The 22,794-nt window shown below is 42.3% G+C and overlaps 1 protein-coding gene across 1 annotated transcript in view; it reads left to right on the top strand.

Moving 5' to 3' along the window:
• LOC132889264 (echinoderm microtubule-associated protein-like 4) overlaps positions 1-22,794 on the top strand; it is a 220,732-nt gene that overhangs the window by 56,488 nt on the left and 141,450 nt on the right. The window lies entirely within an intron of this gene.

The raw sequence follows: 22,794 nt of genomic DNA on the forward strand, positions 1-22,794 counted from the left end.
AACCAAAAAGTTCTATTTTGGTCTCATCCATCCACAAAACATTTTTCCAATAGCCTTCTGGCTTGTCCATGTGATCTTTAGCAAACTGTAGACCAGCAGCAATGTTCTTTTTGGAGAGCACTGGCTTTCTTCTTGCAACCCTGCCATGCACACAATTGTTCAGTGTTCTCCTGATGGTGGACTCATGAACATTAACATTAGCCAATGTGAGAGAGGCCTTCAGTTGCTTAGAAGTTACCCTTGGGTCCTTTTTGACCTCGCCGACTATTACACGTCTTGCTCTTGGAGTGATCTTTGTTGGTCGACCACTCCTAGGGAGGGTAACAATGTTCTTGAATTTTCTCCATTTGTACACAGTCTGTCTGACTGTGGATTGGTGGAGTCCAAACTCTTTAGAGATGGTTTTGTAAACATTTCCAGCCTGATGAGCATCAACAACGCTTTTTCTGAGGTTCTCAGAAATCTCCTTTGTTCGTGCCATGATACACTTCCACAAACATGTGTTGTGAAGATCAGACTTTGATAGATCCCTGTTCTTTAAATAAAACAGGGTGCCCACTCACACCTGATTGTCATCCCATTGATTGAAAACACCTGACTCTAATTTCACCTTCAAATTAACTGCAAATCCTAGAGGTTCACATACTTTTGCCACTCACAGATTTGTAATATTGGATCGTTTTCCTCAATAAACTAATGACCAAGTATAATATTTGTCTCTTTTGTTTAACTGGGTTCTCTTTATCTATTTTTAGGACTTGTGTGGAAATCTGATGTTGTTTTCGGTCATATTTATACAGAAATATAGAAAATTCGAAAGGGTTCACAAACTTTCAAGCACCACTCTATCTTGTTTATCGTGTGTGTCCATTTCTTTGTATGTGTCTCTCTCTCCCTGTCCATCCCCCCCCCCCCCCCCCCTCTTAGGGTGTTCACACGGCACATATTTGCATCGATGCTGCACCGATGTATTTTGTTGCGATATATCTTACACCGGTGTAAATTTTGCGCAGCGTTCACACGTCACAACCCTGCTTACTAGAGAGAAGCGTGTTAGCACCGGTGCAGCCCCACTTGCGGTCACACGGCAGTTTCTGCGACCGTGTTATAGTAGCAAAAACTTTATTACTATCATTTCCTTTGATAGTAATAAAGTTTTGATATTTCCTTTTCTTACTATCATTTCCTATCATTATTACTATCATTTCCGATAGTAATAATGCGGAAATGAAATATGCGCATGCGTGAAAATGTACTTCTTTTTCCCGGTTGTCATGGCATCACCAAGCGCCGGGAAAACAACGTGGATGAAGACACCAGTGTTGCCAGATATTGCTGACGTTTTCCATCCCAAAATATATTCAAATCCGTCAAAATGCACTTAAAACTGCCAAATCTGGCAACACTGGAAGACACGCAGTTCTGTTGTTGTTGATATTCGCCATTTTGGAAGCGCAAAATACCAGGATGCAAGTTATGCAATGCCCGTATGTAATCAACTCTCCTCACGCGTAGCGAGTCTACCCCTGTAGCGTTCAGACGTCCCATTTTATATCGGTGCTGCCCCGCAAACTAGCATTTACTCCGGAGTAAATTTCTTAAACCACCTCCCGAGCAGGGTTAGATTTGCACCGGTTTAAGCAGCTTTCAGGGGCTACACCGGTATAACTTTGTACCGTGTGAACGCTCTACCGGGGCAGCCCCGGTGCTACACCGGAGTAAAAGTTGCCGTGTGAACACCCCTTCTGACTCAAACAGTATAAAGGAGCTGGGTTTCTTTATGCACAGACTGGGGGACAGTGGAAGTGCAGGACCTGTGTTTTGGTGCATGCTGACCTCACCGTGTCCCTGCAGCGCAGTGGTGACTGTGTGCACTTTGGGAACGCTGAGTGATTCAGATCTCTGCAGGTCTCTCCTGCCCACTTCTCTCTGGTACTTTTCCACAAAGATCCCATCCAACTTGGCCAGAAGAGCTGCTTCCACAGCGTTCAGGTGGGCCATGCTAGAGGAGAACCGTGTGGGCCTGAGTTCAGGCCAGTGACAGATGGATGGCGCTGTTTCACTGGCTAAAGAGCAGGCGTGCTGGAGGTGCACGTAAGGGTTTACAGCTCTGTGGTTATTTTTTAACTTGTTTAAATTGGACACCTGTCAAATCAGTTGAATGTCTCTCGGTAGGCTTAGAAAAGCAAGAGGACTTTGATCTCAAATTGTGAGCCATGATTTTTTTTTTTTTTGGATATTTCGTAAAGGTGTGATAATGTAGATTTGCTCACGAAACGTACTTTAAATCGTAAGATGAATAGAAAGTAAGAAGCAGACTGATGACAAGACAACTAGTCCAGCAGTGTGTTTGAGCTTTTAAAGGATTTTTTAGAGGCTCGTTTAAAAACAATCAGTGTTGGTGGGTGCATGAAAAGGGAGCTAGTGCCATTTCTGATAAACACATGTGGAAAGGAGCAGGAAGCAGTAAAAAAAAAAAAGTGCAGCAGGATGCTCTTTGCAGATGCCAGTCTTTCACTGGCTGGGGTTCTGATGTTCACTGGTCCATGCATCCCCCCCCCCCCCCCCCCCCCCCCCAAAAGAAAGAAAAAAAAATCAGTCTCTGAGTGCAGATGTGTGTCTTCTGAGAATCTCTTTTCAGGTCAGCGTTTCAGTTTCAATTACATTATTGTTAGTTGTTCCCCTCCCACAAGATACAGAAGTTTCTAAGGGAGAGAAAGAGGGGAAAATGGGGGGAGAGATGAGCCTGATTGCAGCCCTCGAGTTTCACGAGTGTCAGCATGTCAGGGTCGGGACTGATTCAATTTCTCTGCAGCTCTGTCGTGAAATTCCTGCTTTTATCCGTAAGACACTCCTTAAACGTTGCTTGCACACACACACACACACACACACACACACACACACACACACTATATATGAGTGCTGTCAGGCGATTAAAATATTTAATCGCGATTAATGTCGCGACTGTCATAGTTAACTCGCGATTAATCGCACATTTTTGTCACATGAAAAACCCTTGTAATTCTCTTATCAGCATAAAGTGAATGGGCTTGCTTTGTACCAATGGTTTTTTTTTTTTTTTATTGCAGAGCATAACACGTCACAGCCACTGACATCCATAACTTCCATATTAGATGAGAAAACCAAGGGATGAAAAATAAAGTGCATATCACTGTGAAAATAAAAAAAAAGTTTTATTTTACTCTTCATTAGTTTCTTTTGAAGAGAAGTATTTGCCATAAAAGAAGAAAAAAACAGATAAAAATAAAAACGTTCAAAAACGTTCATCATAGTGTGGCAGTGTATTCTCTAATTCTCACTGCTTATAACTCTACACCTACCCGGTGGAGCTGAGCTGGGAAACTGAAGACTGAAGGAACAGTATTGAAAAGTATTTTTCCAGTCTCACCTGTGAAAGGTAATCCCATGTGATCTCGTTTGGACGGTAAACCTGTTGGTACAGTTAAACGAAGCACATGAATGAGGCATCTTTATTGGATGGGGCACTTTGCCCCATCCAATATGGCGGCGAGGATGTTTATATGTCTATGCCTTTCTCCATCACTCACACGTACTCTTATTGAAGCAGCGCGCGACAAGCCTCAACAGGAACTACGGGTGACTCGCAGGGCCAAATTAGAATTTGCGTTAACGGCACTATTTTTTTTTTTTTTTTTAATCGCGTTAAATTGAGATCGCGTTAACGCGTTATCGCGTTAACTTTGACAGCACTTATATATAAAATGCAAGTGTTTTTTTTATAAATTCCCCCACAGCCAGTGTGGAGTAAAATAGATCTTGTTGTGAAATGAAGTCTGTAGAATAAACAGTCTTTTATCATAGTCTTAAGAAAAAGATTTGATCTCACACCCTCAAATCTTCAATCTGTCCTTCTGCTTAAAGGAGATACGCAGAACCTTTAATTTTTAAATACATTTCTGAGTGGATAGTATCTCCATCCTTGACTCTTGTATGCTGCATGAATGGGGAATAAAATATTTTTATTTATTTATTTTTCAGAGTTTAAATCGACTGCAAAGTTGGCATTCGAGCTGCCCCACTGAGCCAGCCAGCCCTGAGTGCGTGATGCCAAAGCGGTAACCGGTTTTAAGGCCGAGGCCTTTTACAGCTACAGACCAAAGCCAGACTCGGCAGGCGAGAGTGGTTGCAGTGGCCACTTCGTTTGGATTTATTGGAGATTCTTTGGATTCCTCAGATAGTAATACATCTGACTGTGATAGTCCTGAAATTGGAGTGTGTGTACATGCTACTGCTATACACGTAGAGAACCACATCAGTTCGAACCATCAGAAAATGAATCCGATAGTAACACGTCGGCCACGGAGGCCCCCACCATACGAAATAAATCCAGAGAACAAAGCCGTCTAGAGAATTGGATGGAATTGAACTGACTGTCTCATGTGACTCTCATTAAAACAGGATAGGTGTTATAACTTATGCAACATACATGTACGTGCATGCATTTTCACTGATAAAACGTAAAAGGCTAATTAAATAATCAGATGAACTGAGACAATCACATTCTGAAGCAAATTAAATAATCTTATACCGGTAACTTAAACACACAATACAAGTTACATGTATTCATCTAAATGCAGGGAAACAAATGAGTCACATCTTACCCCGTCTGTGCTCTCGCTTCTTGAAGGCCAATCTCATGGCCGATTTGTTTTGAAACAATCTGACTTTCAGTTGTTCGTTCATTCGCTTCTTCCACGCAAGGGTGAGATATTGCTGCTGAGGCAAGCATATCCAGCGGAGAAATCTGACGACTGGTCCACTCGTTCTTCGTTTTCTCCATACTGAGTACTCCGCCATTACTGCTCGGCTCACACTCTGGGAGAACTGGTGTAACTGAACTTGCTTTCCTTTTCTTGTTTTCTTTTCCTTTAATTGTTGGTACTGCACCCTCTTTCAATACGGGCTTATAGCCAACGCTCCTCAACAGATCAGAGGTCTCGTATGAGTCTTCAGTAAAATGTGCAGAGCTGAGAAGAGACCACTTCATAACGACCCAATGTGCCTGTGAACAACTCGCAAAACGCGTCCAAATCTTTGCGGTTTGAACATTCTTGGGCCATGAATGCAACGTAAATCCACCTTCTGTCGTGTTGCTGCACCCGCCAGCAACACATCTACGTGGCATGGTGATAAATTAGCTCAAAATGGAGGATCAGAGTTGCAGTCAGCTCTGTACTTTTAGTATAGCGGAAATGGTGATGAGACCAATAGACTTCCTGCTGTGATGTCACAGATGTCAAGGTCATTCACTCAGACCGCTACCTATATGAATCACTTTAATTGTAAAAATTACTATATTAGATTTGTTAACGCTTAAAACGATTCCTGTGCCATTCTTGAGGTCTCAGGGCATTTATTAACGAAAAATGAGGCCATGGTTCTGTGTATCTCCTTTAAGGGCTCTCGTCTGATCAGTGAAGCTAGTGCTTCTTTAATGACTCCTCACACTCTTCTTGTCTGTATCGTTACATTATGTTAATGGCATTTGGCAGACGCTCTTGTCCAGAGCGATCTACAACATACCCAGGGCAGCCTGGGGAACAGTTGGGGGTTCGGTGCCTTGTTTGAGGGCACCTTTAACCATTCCTGCTGGTCCAGGGAATCGAACCAGCAACCTTTTTTTGGTCCCAAAGCTGCTTCTCTAATCATTAGGGCATGCCTCCCCCATGATGCATGCAGTAGTGAGTTGAGCCTGGATGACTCTTCAGCATGGCCAGATGTGGAAGGCTGAAGTCCAAAAAACACAAACCCCACCACAAGCTAATTAACCAGTTACTTCACATCAGCAATCTGATGTATTCATCTTTGTAATACCGGTAATCTGATATGTAAGTAATAACAGCTTAATGTCATCTGAATTTTTTTTATTTAAATTAGATAGATTTGGCATGAAGGCATAATTAAAAAAAAAAAAAAGTAACCTAGTAACTCGTGATAAACAAAGATCTAATCAGCACAATTTTATGCCAGATGACATAAGTTTTATTCAATTTCGTTTTAAACAGAGTGCCAAGTTCCACCAAAAGAGGAGAAATCATGAAAATTAAGGTGTGGGTTTTTTTTTTGTTTGCTTGGTTGGGGTTTTTTTTTTTTTTAATGGAAGAAAGTAGAAACAGTCCCAAAATGTACTTGTTCCTAATTTTGCTACGAATGTCCCTTTGTGGCACACTGCCAAAAAAGAAATTGAATAAAATTTGTTGTTCCTTTGTGCCACAGAGTTCCGTCACAATGAATTTAACATGTAATATTTAAAGAAGGGTGGAAGAAAAAAAAAATCAAACAAGCACAAAATATTTTCAGCACAAACACCACAAATAAATGACAAGTTTTATATAGTGGGGTTGTGGAGTTTTATTGATTTTTTTTTTTTTTTTTTTTTTTTTTGTGTGTGCGTGCACGCAAACTGGCGAAACCCTCATCATTTGCCTACCTGTGTAGAGCAGGGCTTATTGTCTGTCTATATACTTTTGAGTGCTTGATGAATTTCCTCATGTGCTATGGGAGAAGAAATTTTTCCCAGCCTTTGTATCATGAAGCAGGTATTTACACACACTTGCGTGTGTGTACTCACTCACTACACACACACACACACACACACACACACACACAGAGACAGACAGAGCGGTGATGAGCAAGGCTGTAAAGATTCAGATCCATCAAGAAACTAGAGCTTAATGATCCAGGTTGTGATGAGATTCACCAGCCGCATGACTCCTCGTGCATTTCTGCATTTGTAATGCCTGCAAACCTGTGATTTCACTGGAACAAAGGTGTAATAATAGAGCCAGCCGAAAGTTCCGCTGAACTCGTTGGTATTTTGCCAGTCGTGTGTGCACGCGTGCATGCAGACTTGAGCTCGAGCTGTACAACCGGCAGTTAAAGAGACCCAAAGCCTTGTTCAAACACCTTGTTCAAGTCTGTCAGGTTTTCTGTTTTCTCTTCCCCCTGCTTTAATCATTAGCTGTGCAGCAGTTTGAAAATAAACATGCGCGCGCGCACACACACTTGGGTTTTTCTGTTGTATCATAATGTACATAAAGTACAGCACCATCACCGTGTTTCAGTGGTTTACCATCCTGCAAAATGCCACAGGATATGACTTCTTGCACAAAAGGAGGTTTGGTCGGTTTTCGTGCTCACTAGCGCACACATACATACATACATACATACATACACACACACACACACACACACACACACACACACATTTTATTATATATATATATATATATATATATATATATATATATCCAATGGTCCCACATTCGCTGCATGTATCCCCTCTCTCTGGGATTGCTTGTATAGTAGCATTCCAGCAAATCCGTATTTTCTGTCCTCGTCCATCGATGTCTTGTTCCAGTAGCCCATTTCTCATCAGTTTGCCCTGGTTCCCTAGCAACTGACGCAGACCTTGTTGACCCGGGCGACGTCTGAGCCGGTATGACTATCAGTTATGTCTTCACTCATTCCTGAGGTAGGCTGATGTATCATGAGGGGTCTTGCCTAAGGACCCTTACTGGATGATGTTTTGCCCCGACCAGGATTCGAACCACGAATTTGGCGATCCCAGCTGACGTCAACATCAGGAAGAAGGAACATGAGAAACTTGAGAAGTATCAAGGGTTGAAAGAGCAGCTGGAATGGATGTGGAAGGTCAAGGGTTGCATGGTCCCCGTGGTAGTGGGGGCACTTGGGGCAGTAACCCCCAAACTGGGAGAGTGGCTCCAGCAAATCCCAGGAACAACATCTGAAGCCTCAGTCCAGAAGAGCGCAGTCCTAGGAACATCGAAGATACTGCGCAGAACCCTCAAACTCCCAGGCCTCTGGTAGAGGACTCGAGCTTGAGGATGACATGGATACCACCCCCCCGCTGGGGGTGAGAAGGGATGGATATATATATATATATATAATATTATATATTTTTTTTTTAATTGTTCTGTGTAAACATTAAGGAGCCTAACCACTAGCTCGAGGGTGTTCAAGTAAAAGTTGTTACATGGAGTAATATTCTGTTCTTGCAAAGGTCTGGATATGCAATGAGCACGACTTAATGGTGACAGCAGTTACCGGTACCTTTTTAAAGAAAATGTCTTGCAAATAAACAAATTGAGCTAAAGGTCAGTCTTTGTCTGTCCTTTATATTAAAAAAAAGAGCTGCATGTTGATTTTGTTCTGAATAATATCACTAAAGTGATGAAAATAGACGGGACTAGTTTTTGTCAGGGAGGCCGCTATAACGCCTTCGTGCGTGATGTCATTTTCTGCAAGCACAGCGGAGGTGTACAAGTGCATGCTATACTTGACTATAGTGTAACATTATGGTCTAGCGTGACTTCTCGATCAATTTGTTTGCATTTCTCGACAAAAATTATGGCAATGCAGGATTAGAGAATGAATCAAAATAAAGTAGTGGCTTGTTTATTTAAAAATATATTTACCTGCTTATCTTCCATCTGTTTGGGGGAAATGGCCCAACGGACTGATGATACCACTTGTGTATAGGCTGTTGTGTTTTTTTTTTTTAAATATATTTTTATTTATTTTAAATTTGATTGGTTTGTTCATGAGAAAACGACCTGGTGGTTTTCTGCAAATTTCTTCAACGTTATTGTGTAATTATTAAAATGTTTAACAGATGTATTGTAGGAGGGTGTAGCAACACCAATCTTGATGGGATTAGTACTCATCGTTTCCCAAAAGACAAGACAATCAGTATGTTTACATGCACATCCAAATCGAGCTGCTGTCGGTAATCGAGCAAAGGGTCCCAGCAGGGGTGCCAGAGAAATCGAATCCTACATGCACACAAGGAAATCGAGCTATTGTGTGAGGTGCATTGTGCACCCGAGCCACAGGTGGCACTACACGCCCCATCGTGTTGGTACACTTCCGGTTGTCGTCATGAAGAAGAGCTATTCAAGAGTGTAAACAAAAGTTATCAGTTCCGTGTTCTCCATTGCGCGTTTTTCTCCCGTCCATGAATTTTAATATGTTCAACTCCTTAAGCTGAATGAGCATGAACTCTGTCTCCTCATTGCTCCAGAAGTGCACGTTTCTGCTCGCCATTTTCTCTTCTTCGTTTGTTCCTCCTGACCTCTTCTGCTGCTCGCTACTACTGTTGTCATGCCGACCGAGGCTGTCGTGTTTCCCGCTTGTGGTCTCCTCACTCGTCACTTCCGGAAGGGGCAGTGCTGAAGTAAGTAGCTCGACTACGTAGCTCGATAGGGTTTACATGCACCAAGTAGCTCAGCAAAAATCGCATAATCTAGGTCGTGTAGCTCGATTACGAGAAATCAAGTTCGGTTCAATTTCGGCCTAGCTAAGGTGTATCCATGGCAATTAGAACTTCGATTTCAGTCGAGCAATGGCAGAAATTCGATTTTCTCTATGTGCATGTAAACGCACTCAGTGAGAGAGAAATGGGAGCGCTTGGTCTACACAGGCTGTGCACTGAAACTGTGCAAAGCTCTCGCAGCCTGCTGGTGCTTCCGCAGGTGATGTCACGAATCTGGCTCCAGACTCTCTTGGGATTTTTCCAGACATGTTTTGTTGTTTTTGTTTTGTTTTTTTTCTGCTGTAGACAGACGGCCTTGTGTAAAATTTACCCTTCTGGATGAGTGTGTAAAGGGACATTATTTCATATTTAAAAAAAAAAAACCCTGAAATTGGTCCAGAATATGCTCTTTAATGACTCTTAATAACCCTGTAATTTCAAAATGTCCTGGTTAATCGCGTTCAAGTTTAAAGATGCTGACTGCAAAGTTGAATTCTGGGCAGAAATGTTCGATTTCTATTGCTGTTGGAGTTTTGAGATGTTTCGTGTCGAGTTGAAGTTGATTCGAGTTGAAATCGAGGCGTTGAGCTGCTGCACACCGTGTATCCTGTGTGTAAATGTTTCACCAAGATAAAAAGCTTTCTGCATTTTACGATTCCGGAGATTGCAGAAAGCGAGCAACAATATCACGTGGCCACCGTTGGCCGTGGGCCTACTTTTTAGCCAAAACAAATCAGCATGGGTAAACATGGTGGACTCTGCTCTCCCACCAGCAAAAAGGAAAATATGAAAACAGATCAGTTAGAATGCGCACCAGAAAAGCGATGGAAACCAAAAGGTTGTCGTGAAGGGACCGCTCAGCCGCTGGAATCGAGTGAAGGTTGAAACTGGCACAAATCTGGCATAGACTTTGCAGCGCTTGTCCTGGATTGGGGAGTCTGAGTATACCTAAGGTTTTGATCTGACCGAGAAAGAAACGATAACACACAAGCAGCAACTTGAATAAAGACGTATTGGTCTATCGTGAACTGGTCCGTGCAGCAAATGTTAACCACACATTACATTCCTGCGACTCAAAAAACTCTGAGGTCGATGCAGAGTCTCGATGTTTTCAGCATGTCACCATCTTGGTGTGACCCAATTCCGTAGTTATGCTAATTGGTTAAAGCTCCTCACATTCGGCTCTTTCTGTACAGCCATACTGTTTACCTCGAGAGGAAGGATATTTGGTCCCAAAATTGAGAACAGCGACCCTCAGCACATCAGAATGATCACACCTTGTCCACATGTTATTGTTCTTACGGGACATAGGAAAATGCCATGCACAATTATTATTTTTTTTTGTATGTTCGGCTTTAAATGTCTTCCTCATCAGCTTATTGTAAACAAACCATGTTCTAAGTTTGTGAATCAAACCAGAGAGGCTAAATGAGGAAAAAGAAACAATGTAAGGATGTGAAAACCTAAAAGTTCTGGCTAGTTCCTGGACTGATGAGGTGAGCTGCCTTCAGTTAACCATCCATCCATCCATCACCTCAGGTCAACTCCCAAGACACATGCATGAAATATTTTCTTGCTTTCCACCCACCCACCTCAGGCCAACTCCCCAGACATGTCCATCTGTCCTTTGGGCTGTGGTGGAGCGATCACACTTGCATTCTCTTCAGGAAATGGACTTTTCCTTTTTTTGGGCTGCGGTGGAGCAATCACACTCTCATTCATTCTCTTCAGGAAATGGACTTGTCTAGTTTACATAAATGCATATGGTTTTTGATTAGCTACAGCACAGGATTTGCTACCAAAGTCAAGCTTCTGCCTAGTATTTATTAATTCAGTTTGGTACTTTGCTGGATCTGTATCCAGTGTGCAGTGTGCCAGTTTGATAACCTCTGAACTACCTCGATTCAAGAGACGATATAATATTGGTCTAATTGATTTTCTGTCCTATGCTGCTGCTGCTACTACAAAAGGTCTTAACGTACAGGGTTTCCCCCAGGACAAACTGGAAAGAATAGTACCGCTGCTCCCCCAGAAAATTTTGAAATAAGGGTTCATTGTGTGGCTTCTGGTGACATTTTAGACCATTTTAATTTTAAATAAACCAGTTCAATATGTTGGGGGGGGAGTCTGTATTGTACTTATTTTCCTGAATTCCCACCCTAAAAACAGTCAATGCAATACCCACTTGCATCTCCTAAGCAGTGTCCTGTTCCAAACGAGACTGCAGTTTATTTCACATCAAACAAAGTGAATGGTGATGCGACATGGCACACGTTGCTGGTTAAATTTTGGCAATAGTGCAGATGACTAAATATTCTCACTATCGGACTCGAGCTGGTTAGTAACATGCAGCGAACTGGCCGTTGCAGTCTTTCAACTAGGGTCTGCCACTGTTGCCGAGATGTTTTCCGCAGTTTTCTTTGTGAAAAACTCCATAATGAAGCTGCAACCCGTCGGTGTTTTTGCTCACTCGTACACCGCTTGAAGACTCCGCTATTTTTTGCATAAGTTACCTGTGAATATTAATTGCACATCGCTCATCCAATCAACATGTAATACTGTGCACAAACTCAGCCAATCAGCATGGAATACCCTTCACGGACCTCAGCCGTGAACTTGGGTCAAGTTCAGGGCCATGGGCTTGCATAGACAGTTTTGATTTTCAAAACCCATGCCTGTTGATTTCTAGCTTTATACTGTAGGCCTAAATTGTAAGAGTCATGGTGACGGTTTAGTGAGTAGCGGCATGTCACCAAGCGTATTGGTCGATTAAATTAAGCGTAGCGGGCTGCTATGCTATGATGCTTAAGGGGAAACCCTGACATGAGCATGTTTTGATGGCCATGATTTAAGCATGTCCTGTTAGGCTAATTATAATTAGTTCTGCTGTCTTACAGTATCGTAGTGTGAGAGGTGTGGGGAAAAACCTCCAGATATGATCCCTTAATGTAATCTATACATGTTTGCAAAACACCATGTGAAATGAAAAAGAAGTAAGGACCAGGAATTCATAGTTATGCAAGAAGTTTCTAGCTAACCCAGGACTAAAAATAATGACATTTCTCGGTTCTAAATGTTACCACGAGACATCAGTGTGTCGACGTATTCACGAGTCACTTTAAGAGGCACACTTGGAGCAAGCAGCATGATAGAAACTTTGCAAGGTGGTTCCATTTATTTATGGTATTTAGCATGGACTTTCTTATCCAGAGTAGAAGTATTTTGAAGTCTTTAGCAATCTGTATACAAGTTCACTACTGCGAGTTGGCCTAGTGGTTAGCATGTCCGCTTCTCGACTGGGAGATCACAAGTTCTACTCATGGGATGGTCATACCAAAGACCATCATAAAAATGGTACCTATGGCCATCTGGCAAGGCAGGCTGCAATACAGAAGTGAGTAGGGAATCAAACTCTTGCGGTTACCAGAGGACCAGCCCCCCCACTGTAACCCTAGTTACACCCATGTGCCTTGAGAGCTGGTTGGTACTGGGACAGGAGACTTCCTGGGAAGACCAGATCCTGGTACGGGATACTAGTGTGATACTACGTCATGGACTAAGATGATGACCGCTTTGGTCATTATTTGAAGACTGCATGGTGGTGTAGTGGTTAGCACTGTTGCCTCCCAGCAAGAAGGTTCTGGGTTTGAGCCCAGTAGCCAACAGGGGTCTTTCTCTGTGGAGTTTGTATGTTTTCTCCCCGTGTCTGCGTGGGTTTCCTCCAGGTTAACTGGCTACTCTAAATTGTCCATAGGTGTGAATGTGTATGAGAGGAGAAAACCTATAATAATCTAGTAGAGGGCAACGGGAAACCACTAATCCTAATCCTTCCCTATGGAAGGAAGCAGTCAGAGCAGACCTGCCTTCAGGCAGAACACCAAAGAAAGTGACACAGCTGCTTGAAGATCTATGGTAAGTTTGTTCCAACATGTAGAGCCATGATGCATGACTTCCTTGTACTCCGAGATGATGGGTCCAACTGAGTGCCAGCCGACGTGGTTTAAGCGTTCCTCTTGCGTCATCATGCGTCATCGTTTAATTGCCAAGATAAGTGGGCGAACACCTACGCTAACTGCCAGCTTCTGTCACTCCACAAACAGCAAACACCTGTCCATACAGATATTTTAAACCAAATTAAGCTTAATTAATGCCAGTTATGCAAGTTGCATCTTTATTATTATTATTATTATTATTATTATTATAATTATTATTAAGGAACAAGCTGGTGAATTTCAGTGGAAGTGTAAATTTTTTGCCTTCAGTTCCTCTTAAGTTAAAGAGGAACTGAAGGCAAACTTTTTTTTTTAATCAAAATTTATTTATCTCATTTTATAAAATGTAGAAATGCATTTTTGATAGCTATTTTGTCGCTGCTATAACAAGTTCTGAGTGTTTGAAATATGCTCTGTAATATATCAGTCCATATGTCAAAGCAATGGCCATAAACGAGATTCGCTGAGACCTGTGCGAGACATGGTAGGACGGAAGTAAAACGTACAGCGGAAATGAAAGTGACCAACATCTGCCAACGTTGTCAAAAGACGCGCGCGCCCTCTTTCGAATGCTGATGTAATCGAGCCGGAAGTTTTCCCTGTGTCCGAAATTGCTCCCTACTCGCTATATAGGGCACTATATAGTAGGAACGCCATTTTGTAGCACTGTCCGAAACCTTAGTGAGGATTATTTACACCCTATATAGTGCACTCAGTGTCCCACAATGCATCATGAAAAGTAGTGTACAACCAATGGTCACTAATGAAAGCGATATATCCCATCATGCATTGCGGTTGTGCTGAAAAAATCTAATAAAGTCTCATTTGATTTAATAAAAAGCAGCGGCAAAGAAGAAAGTATTCAGCCTTGATTTAAAAAAAAAAAAAAGATGCAGGTACTTTGTATTGATTCATGTGGGAAATACGCTCAGTATAATATGGATTTATCACAAAAATACATGCACGTATTTATTATTTTGAAACCCACCAGCTGACTGATCTGTATAGATGAAAGTCTTCCGGATTTACCCGGAAATCCGGATATTTGACAAAACTCTTGAAAATCTCCGGTTTCCCGAATGGAGAAATTGATTTTTCGGATTTTTTGCATTCCTAGACGCGGTGTAATACTTCGCATCGTCCTTGCATGGGCACAGTCCTTAAATAGCCCAAACATAGTTAATTGATTTAAAGACAGGTGTTCTTTGTTAATGGCGCGCGTGCCCAAGGCGTGCCTTCAGGTGCACGTGCTAAGGTGCACAGGACTGACACCGGTCTGCGCAACACAATCACACTAGAAAGCATGTTCAAGCTGCCAGTGTAGCTGCAGTCTTTTTAGTTGCGAATTACAAGTATTTCCTCTTGTTACTAACTCGCCATGTCAAAACAAGCAAAACTTTCCTCCTTTCGATGTGAAGAGAGGTCAGCAATTTATTATATATTTTTTCCATCAAAGTTGCATTTTGTGGTTTCGAAGCTAAGTTTTAGTGCCGTTCCGAGAACACAACATCAAGAAAACGTGGAAGAAACAGCAATAATGGAAGAGCCGGTTTCTAAGCTACCTAAAACTAGCAATGGTAATGATTTTTTGTTACATAATGTACTCAGGCTGCCAGTCAGTGTGTGACACACACACCCCCCTGAAAAATCCTAGCTATGCCCCTGATTTACATGAGAAATTTGGTATTCATTGGTGTGTTTAAATTTACAGACAATACGAACTAATGTAAACAATTGGCTTCAACTTGCATAAATACGAATTGGAAATGTTTAGTTCACTTTAGCTTCTGCAAACGCCCAACTCTACTAAAAGACTGATAAACGAGGCTCAATGTCCCCAACATTGAAACCTGAAAGCTTTAGAAACTCTAACAGACCTTTACTTTTTAACAGTACTGTTTTGGGATTTTGCTGAGTTTACCTTCAACCGTCTGATTTTTTTTTTTCAAACCGTGTAGCAGGAAAATCACCACGTTTTCTAAATGCACTCCTGAAAATTACTCATTAACTAGGGTAATTAAATTTGATATTTTTGACATGTTAATCATTAATGTACATGAAAGAAAAAGGCTTAAAAGTTATAACTTGTTTTAGTGAATAAGGACTAGAATGCAGGGTTTTGCGTGTTGTTTTTACGTTTGACTTCGTTTGACTTTCAAAACTTCAGGATTTTTTTCTTTTGCTCCACTTTCATCTCTAGATCTGGCATGTTTTAATTGTGCGACAGTAATGGCGTAAATACCAGCGCGACGGACCAGTGTCTGAAAGCATTGTTTATTTAACCAATGGTTCAAAGTCGTATGGAATAATCTCCATCACTGATGAAGCTGGCAAATCTCAAAATTAATCTAAATTGGAATGATATGGCGACCTGGCCGCTGCGTAAACGGTTTTCAAAATGGCGGCGCTGACGCTTCACGTTTGAAGTCTCGCACAAGTCTCGTGAAGATCACGTGGATAAGTGACGCCTGCCGTGGACCATACGAACTACGTTCAACGTGGCTAAAAACCGGAAAGGCTGAGAAGTGTAATGTAATGTATGCCAATACGAGTCACGATATAAGGTTAATAAAACTGAAACCGTAATTGAATAACACGTTAATTAAGAAATAAAGCAAGTTTAAAAATGACTTCAGTTCCCCTTTAAACAGACATCTGGACTCCACACACCATCACCTCTGTGCTTTAGGTGCTTTTCTTGCTGACGGAAACATGAGCATGATCACACACGAAAGCTAAATTTGAACTATAATTTCAATTTATTTACATAATACTTTTTTTTTTTTTTAAATTTAGTTTGCACTTTCTAGCTTTTGTCCTACAACCTAAAAGGGGGGGGGGGAAGCTTTGGGTACTTTCCATGAGCACTGAAACTAATATTGATGTATCGAGCAGGTCCGTGTGTGCAGTGTACATATCCTTTCCTATTGCGACGATTCCAGTTTATAATGGCCGGGATGAATGAGGCATGTTGGAAAAGCGAATCATTATGTAGTTTGTGTATATAAATGTGATTTTGAAGGCTTTGCACTTTGATCTACTTAATGCATTTCGACTTCTGTTTTGGCTCAGTGGATTTACGTATAGTTAAAACACATGGTGTTATGTAATGGCCCTTCCAGCTCCATTTAGTAGCAGAGCAACTCTGGTTTTATTAGGTGTTTGTGAAATGCCTAATGAGGAACAAATAAACCTTTCCTTTCGCATTTGATGAAATGCAAAGAAAAATATTATTACTTGAAATGAGCTAGGTGTGACCCAGTTGGAGAAAAGCCTTTTTTTTGGAGGTTAGGCATGTAGGTCACTTCCTGATTTGAGTCATGATGTGCACATTTGGCCTGCATGGTTTGTTTCATTTATTAATTTAAAAAAAAAAGCTGTTGTGTCTAGCATTTGAGTTGCTAAAATGTGCCAGAAATGAGGCTTAAAAGTGCACAGTGAGAACTGTACTTGTACGTCAGGGCCCTCGTGAAAGCAGTTTTGTTGAGCAAAACTGAGTTTATGTTGCTCTTTGAGGTATGTATGCCATCAACACACATTTGCCATAATTAGGACACGCCTCCTCCAAACAGCCCAACGGCTGCACTGGGTGTTCCCGATGAAGTGAAGGTATATGTCATGTTAAGTTAGGCGTGTACTAATAACAATATGATCTATGATGCACTACATGGCCAAACTATGTGGAACTCTGCCTATGTGCTTGTTAAGATTTAGTTTCCCTTCTACTGTTGTTGTAATGACCTCCACTCTTCTGGGAAGCCTTTCCGCTAGATTTTGGAGTGTGACTGTGGGGATTCGCTTGCTCGTTCAGCCACAAGAGCAGACATTTGTGAGGCAGGGCAGCAGTCAGTTAATCCCAGAGGTGTTCAGGGCAGTTGTGGTCAGGCCACTTGACTTGACTTGACTTGACTTGACTCTAACCTTGGCAAATTATGTCTTTATGGACCTCACTTTGTGTACAGGGGTGTTGTCCAGCTGAACAAGTCAGAGATGTCTACTAGTCACTAGCGGTCCTGGGGGAGGGGGAAAAAAAAACTTGCCTTTCACCGTTGGAGCAATTTTGTTTTTAATATGGTCTCTGTTGTTGCCCATAACTTGCTGTAAATCCAATTATTTCACCATGAAATTGTCTTTGATTCAGGTCTAGCAAGACCAGAAGCAATGCCATATTTGTTGATCGATTCTTGCGCTCTGATTGGCTGAACTGGACCATGTGACCATACCGTAGGATATGTAGTTATGTTACAGAGCCAGGCAGCATACTACAGAGGGGAACTGAGAAAGCCAAGCATGCACGCATCTGGAGGGAAGTTTCATACCGGTACATATTTTGTAAGTATTTTACAGGGAAATGGTTAGTAATTTATTAATGAAGAATGCACCAGCAGCCACCAGAAAGCATGCAAATTTCAAAATTTTCAGGCAGCATGCCCCCAGACCCTCCCCAGCCTTTGGCACACCGTGGCGGCTTCGCTGCCACAAATTCCAGAGCTGCCTACTACTTTTTTTTTTTTCCCTGTCTGTCTGTCTCCTTCACTGAAGAAACCCTGCAAGTGAATGGAAATTATAATGTGGGAATTAGAAAAGACCAACATATGGGTTATAATGGTCAGGTGTCCACAGACTTTTGGCCATGTAGTGCACATCACCATTTCAACATACTCCTATACACCTGTAGTCCGAGTTGAAAGGGCTGCTTAAGGGAGGCTCCTCGTGCAGGATCAGCGCTCATGAAATGAGACCAGTCTCGTTCAAAAGCATAAGAATAGCTGCCCTCTAAGGTTTTGTAGTTTGGCCTAATTTAAAAGCAACATCGTGTGCGTCCTCCTCAGCAAAGTGGAAGGAAAAATGGGTCTGGCAGGCATAGTGTAGAGTACATACTCTGTGTCTGAAATTGCTCCCTCTTCACTATATAGGGCACTATATAGCGAGGACGCCATTTTGTAGTGCTGTCCAAAACCTTAGCGAGGATTATTTACACCCGATATAGTGCACTCAAAGTATCCCACAGTGCATCACGAAAAGTAGTGTACAACTGATGGTCACGAACCAAAGCAATACATCCCATCATTGTATTTGTATTTTTTATTGTATTTTATTATTTTGAAAACCCACCAACCGACTGATCTGGCATGTTTTTTTAATTGTGCAACAGTAATAACGTAAATACCAGCGCGACGGACTAGTGTCCGAAAGCGTTTTTTTTTTTTTTCATTTTACCAATGAGCTCACTATATAGTGCTCTATATAGTAATTCCCTATATAGGGAGTAGTGAACAAGTGAGTGATTTCAGACACATTGATGGTGTCTCTCTTATCAGTGCCATTTTATCAGACATGGGCGTCTAACGGCGTTTTCAAGATTTTGGTGGACTCTAGTCCATGCGCATGACACGTTTCTTAAATTATCAAAGATTTCAGTGTCGTAAGCATAAAATGAATTTCCGATTTGCTCATATTTTTGGTATCCTGTTGGTCACATGTTGATCATGCCACGCAGGTTTGTTTTTCTGGCAGAGCCACATTAGTGTGAACAGGTATGTGATTGAATAACGTAGCGTAACTTTTTTTTTCTGGCATGTGGCTGGCGGTCATCTCATCGTGTGCATAAAAATTCCTCCTTACTGTAATTGTGAATGCAACACTTGGGACCCAAAGCAGAAATCGGCATTAAATCCAGTGGCGCGTACAAGTGCAGTGCAGCAAATTTCATAAGTTGCTTTCATAGTTTTGTTCGAGTATAGAACGGTCATTGCACTGGTTTTGTTCCCTAGGTGACACCATTTTTTATTTGTATTTTTTAAAAAAATGCAGCTAGTTCGGGTATAGTTTCTATTTACGGTGAAATAATATTTATATATTGGAATAGTAGGAGTGTAATAAATGTTACGGTAATCGTACTCCCAGTCCCGCTGCACTCGCACTCTGCCAGGCTAATTAGAAACAGAGACGGCAGGAATGTAGACAATGCTGCCAAGAGGGGCAACGGTGGGCGCCTCATTCACTCACCCACCCGGCTGCGGGGGTACTACAGGGGGGCAGGATGCCTCTGTCTTTGAGCTTGCAACAGGATGCAGCAGAACAGCTTTCAGACCTTAAGGGTGCTTGGGTGGTGGGATGAGAACAGTGTATAAAGTTCAGGGTTTGTTGCCGTGTTCCGTTTTGCCATTTTAAACCTTTTTTTTTTCCACATGAACGGCCTTCAGCACTCCGTTTCTGTCGGTTTGTATCACAGCCGAGCGACCGTTCTGAGCCCAGCCCATTGCAAAGCACAAAAGTCCAAACAGAACTGATGTCTGGGAATAGATTGATGTGTAAGGATGCATGGTTTTGTATGAGGCGCTATAGTATTACCGTTGAACCATTCTCCTTTTTCTTGTGCAAGCTCGCTCGCTCTCCCTCTCTCTGAGTCACCTGATTCTCTGCTGGTTCCTTTTGGGTCAAACCTGACCCTGTACACATCTGTGTTTTGAGAGAGCTGCTTGAAATACAACCGTTCTGTTGTGCTTTACGGTATCCTGCATCATGTACAGGAAATAAATCTGTATTTTACACATTTGATTTCAAAGGATTTTTTTTTTGTACACATTCTTTCTTTCAGACACTCATACAAACACGAATGAACATCTGTCTGTCTGTTCAGAGTGCAGCTATGAGACTGCAAAAATCTGAGAGGAAGACGTGACCTCAACACTGCGTTCTGCACCAACACCAATGCAGAGATACCAGCATGGCTTTGCAGCTGGCACTACATCCTAAAGCCAAGGAGCCAAGATGGCAGTGTAGAGTTGGGTATCCTTTTAGCCAGAGAGATTAGCAGAGTTTTCTCAGCACCTCAGACAGGCCTGAGCACGTCCTGTCAAAAACCATTAGTCAGACATTAGTCAAAAACCAGGCAGCGTGAACACACTGACGGACTGATGACGAAAGCGTGTCACTGACCTTGTGGGGCATGAAAGCATGTGAAATCTGTTCTTGCGCAATATCAGATGTGTTTACAACTCCTTACCTGTTTTAAGAAAAAAAAAAGCATTTTGAATATTTATTGCGGTCATCCAGCAGGAGGGCTTGATCAGTTCATCAAACTACAGCAAGTGGATTGAACCGTAGATTTTGGTTTTTCTGACTGGTATGAAAATGTCAAAAGTTTACTTTTCTCTCCACACTTGAGCCCTTTAGGGCATAGTCATGCTAGGAATGATTGATTGCCTTGTCCCACTCCTGAGAGCCGTTGCCTCCACTCCCCTGCTGGCCTGAGCTCACATTCAATCCTGAGTGCGCTTCCATCATCACAATGCAGTGTTCATCAATAAAGTGGGAACCAAACCTGTGATTTTAATCCAAAGATTCACCAATGGATTGAAAAATGCATGCTATAGCACTCGAGTTCCATGCGGTTAGCGATCACGCTGTGCTCGAGCGCAGCTCTTTCAAGTGTATCAGGTGATCTGGACCAGTGTGGTACGGATCACCTAGTGCAAGTACACCCTTACAAAAGTACCATTAATCAAGTCTTAAATACCCCTTAAACTTATTTTTAAACCATAAATCTTTAAACCAGGGGAAGCCATGGCTAAATGGTAAGAGAAGTGTCTTTGGGACCAAAAGGTTGCTGGTTCAATTCCCTGACCCAGCGAAATTGGCTGAAGTGCCCTTGAGCAAGGCACCTAACCCCCAACTGCTCCCCAGGCTGCTCTGGGTATGTTGTACATCACTCTGGATAAGAGCGTCTGCTAAATGCCATTAATGTAGTGTAACCTTTGTTTTTAATGCTCAGAAAGCTACTAAAATGGATTACAAACCTTTCCACACTTTCAGCATCGTTAAACTCTGCAGGATTTATGAGTATGCACGCAGAGATGTCCACAGGTGCCAGTGACCAGCAGTTTTCCTCACCTACACAGACGGTCTGCGCCAGCTACTCGAGCCCAGAAAAAAAAAAAAAAAAACTTGCCTTTTAGTGTTCAGGTGATTTTATGATTACCGCTGCCCATAATTTGCAAATCCAGTTATTTCACCACAAAATTGTCTTTGATTCGGGTCTAGCATGACCAGAAGTGAGACTATATTCATTGATCAACTCTTGCGCTCTGATTGGCTGAGCTGGACCACGTGATCACTCTGTAGTACATGTAGTTAAGTTACGCCATAGTTAGTGTCCTGGGTATGACCTTCAGTCCTGCCGTTAGTCCTGGGTACGACTTTAAACTGCAACCGGTGGGGAGTCTCAGGTCCAGAAGGACTTGAGTATTGGGGAAAGTGGAGTTAGTCTTTAATCACCATTGCTACTAGGTCCACTCTGACCTGGAGTGGTAGCGCCTGCCTGGGTTCCAGCTATGGGTTAAATAGTACATCACCAATAAGGTGCTGGCAGCAGGGCATGTTTTGGTGCAATGTGGCAAATGAACCCAACAGGGTCAATGGCACATCACCAGATGGCATGCGGAAGAGCCACTCAAATGGCCAATGGATGGCATCACTGAGCAAGTCGGTCATTACTGCGGGACAACTTCCATACCAGTCAGGTCTATGGCACATTTGTGCACCACTTGGCATCAGGTGTGGAGGCCCAGAGAGACAACACGATGAGGGCATGACATCACTTGTCTTACCTTACTGTGCAAGGCGCTTCATTAGGAGAGGAAAATTGTATGCGAGAGCTCACAAGGCCAGGCGTTCCATGGTGGCCTTGTGTAACATGGTGTAACCTAGTAGTCAATGTTACAGAGCCAGGCAGCGTACTGCAGAGGGGAACTGAGAAAGCCAAGCGCGCGCGCACATCTGGAGGGAAATTTCATACATATTTTGCAAATATTTTACAGGGAAACAGTAATTTATTAGCTGAGAATGCACCAGAAGGCATGTAAATTTCAAAATTTTCTGGGGGGGCATGCTCTCAGACACCCCCTCCCCCATGCCATGGCCCTCCATGCCAGAGCCAAAGGCAATATAAAGCTGGCTGTTTCAGGTTTTCTGGAGGACTCTGTGCATGAATATTCCCCCTTTTCTCCTGCCACCTTAAATGCTTGCTCGTCACAAGTGAGATTTTAGTATCCAGGTCTCAATCTTCATGATCGTATGTTCTCGCCAGTTTGTCTAATGTTGGATAAACCTATTGAAATGGATCATAACGAGCAATGGTGTTTTTTTTTTTTTCTCTTCTCACTAACACTAGCTGAATACTTCCAGGTAACACGTCACCTTCTAATAATTTGCATATTGATTGTGTTGCATTTAAGGTGTTGAGACATCCCGAACGAAGCTCATATGTAGCACTCCCTGTTGTTCATATACTGTGTGTGTGTGTGTGTGTGTGTGTGTGTTACTTAAACACTGATTAAAGCAGCTACCGAAGATGAATGAATCCATGAAATCCTGAGAAAGTGTCTGAATCAAATAGAACAAGATTTGAAGAATCATTTTCCAACATGGCAGCTGGCAGTGTTGTAGTCAAATCACTAAACCTAGGCCAAGTTTACATTAGAC

The sequence above is a fragment of the Neoarius graeffei genome, chromosome 7 (assembly GCF_027579695.1).
Source record: "Neoarius graeffei isolate fNeoGra1 chromosome 7, fNeoGra1.pri, whole genome shotgun sequence".
Classification (NCBI taxonomy): Eukaryota; Metazoa; Chordata; class Actinopteri; order Siluriformes; family Ariidae; genus Neoarius; species Neoarius graeffei.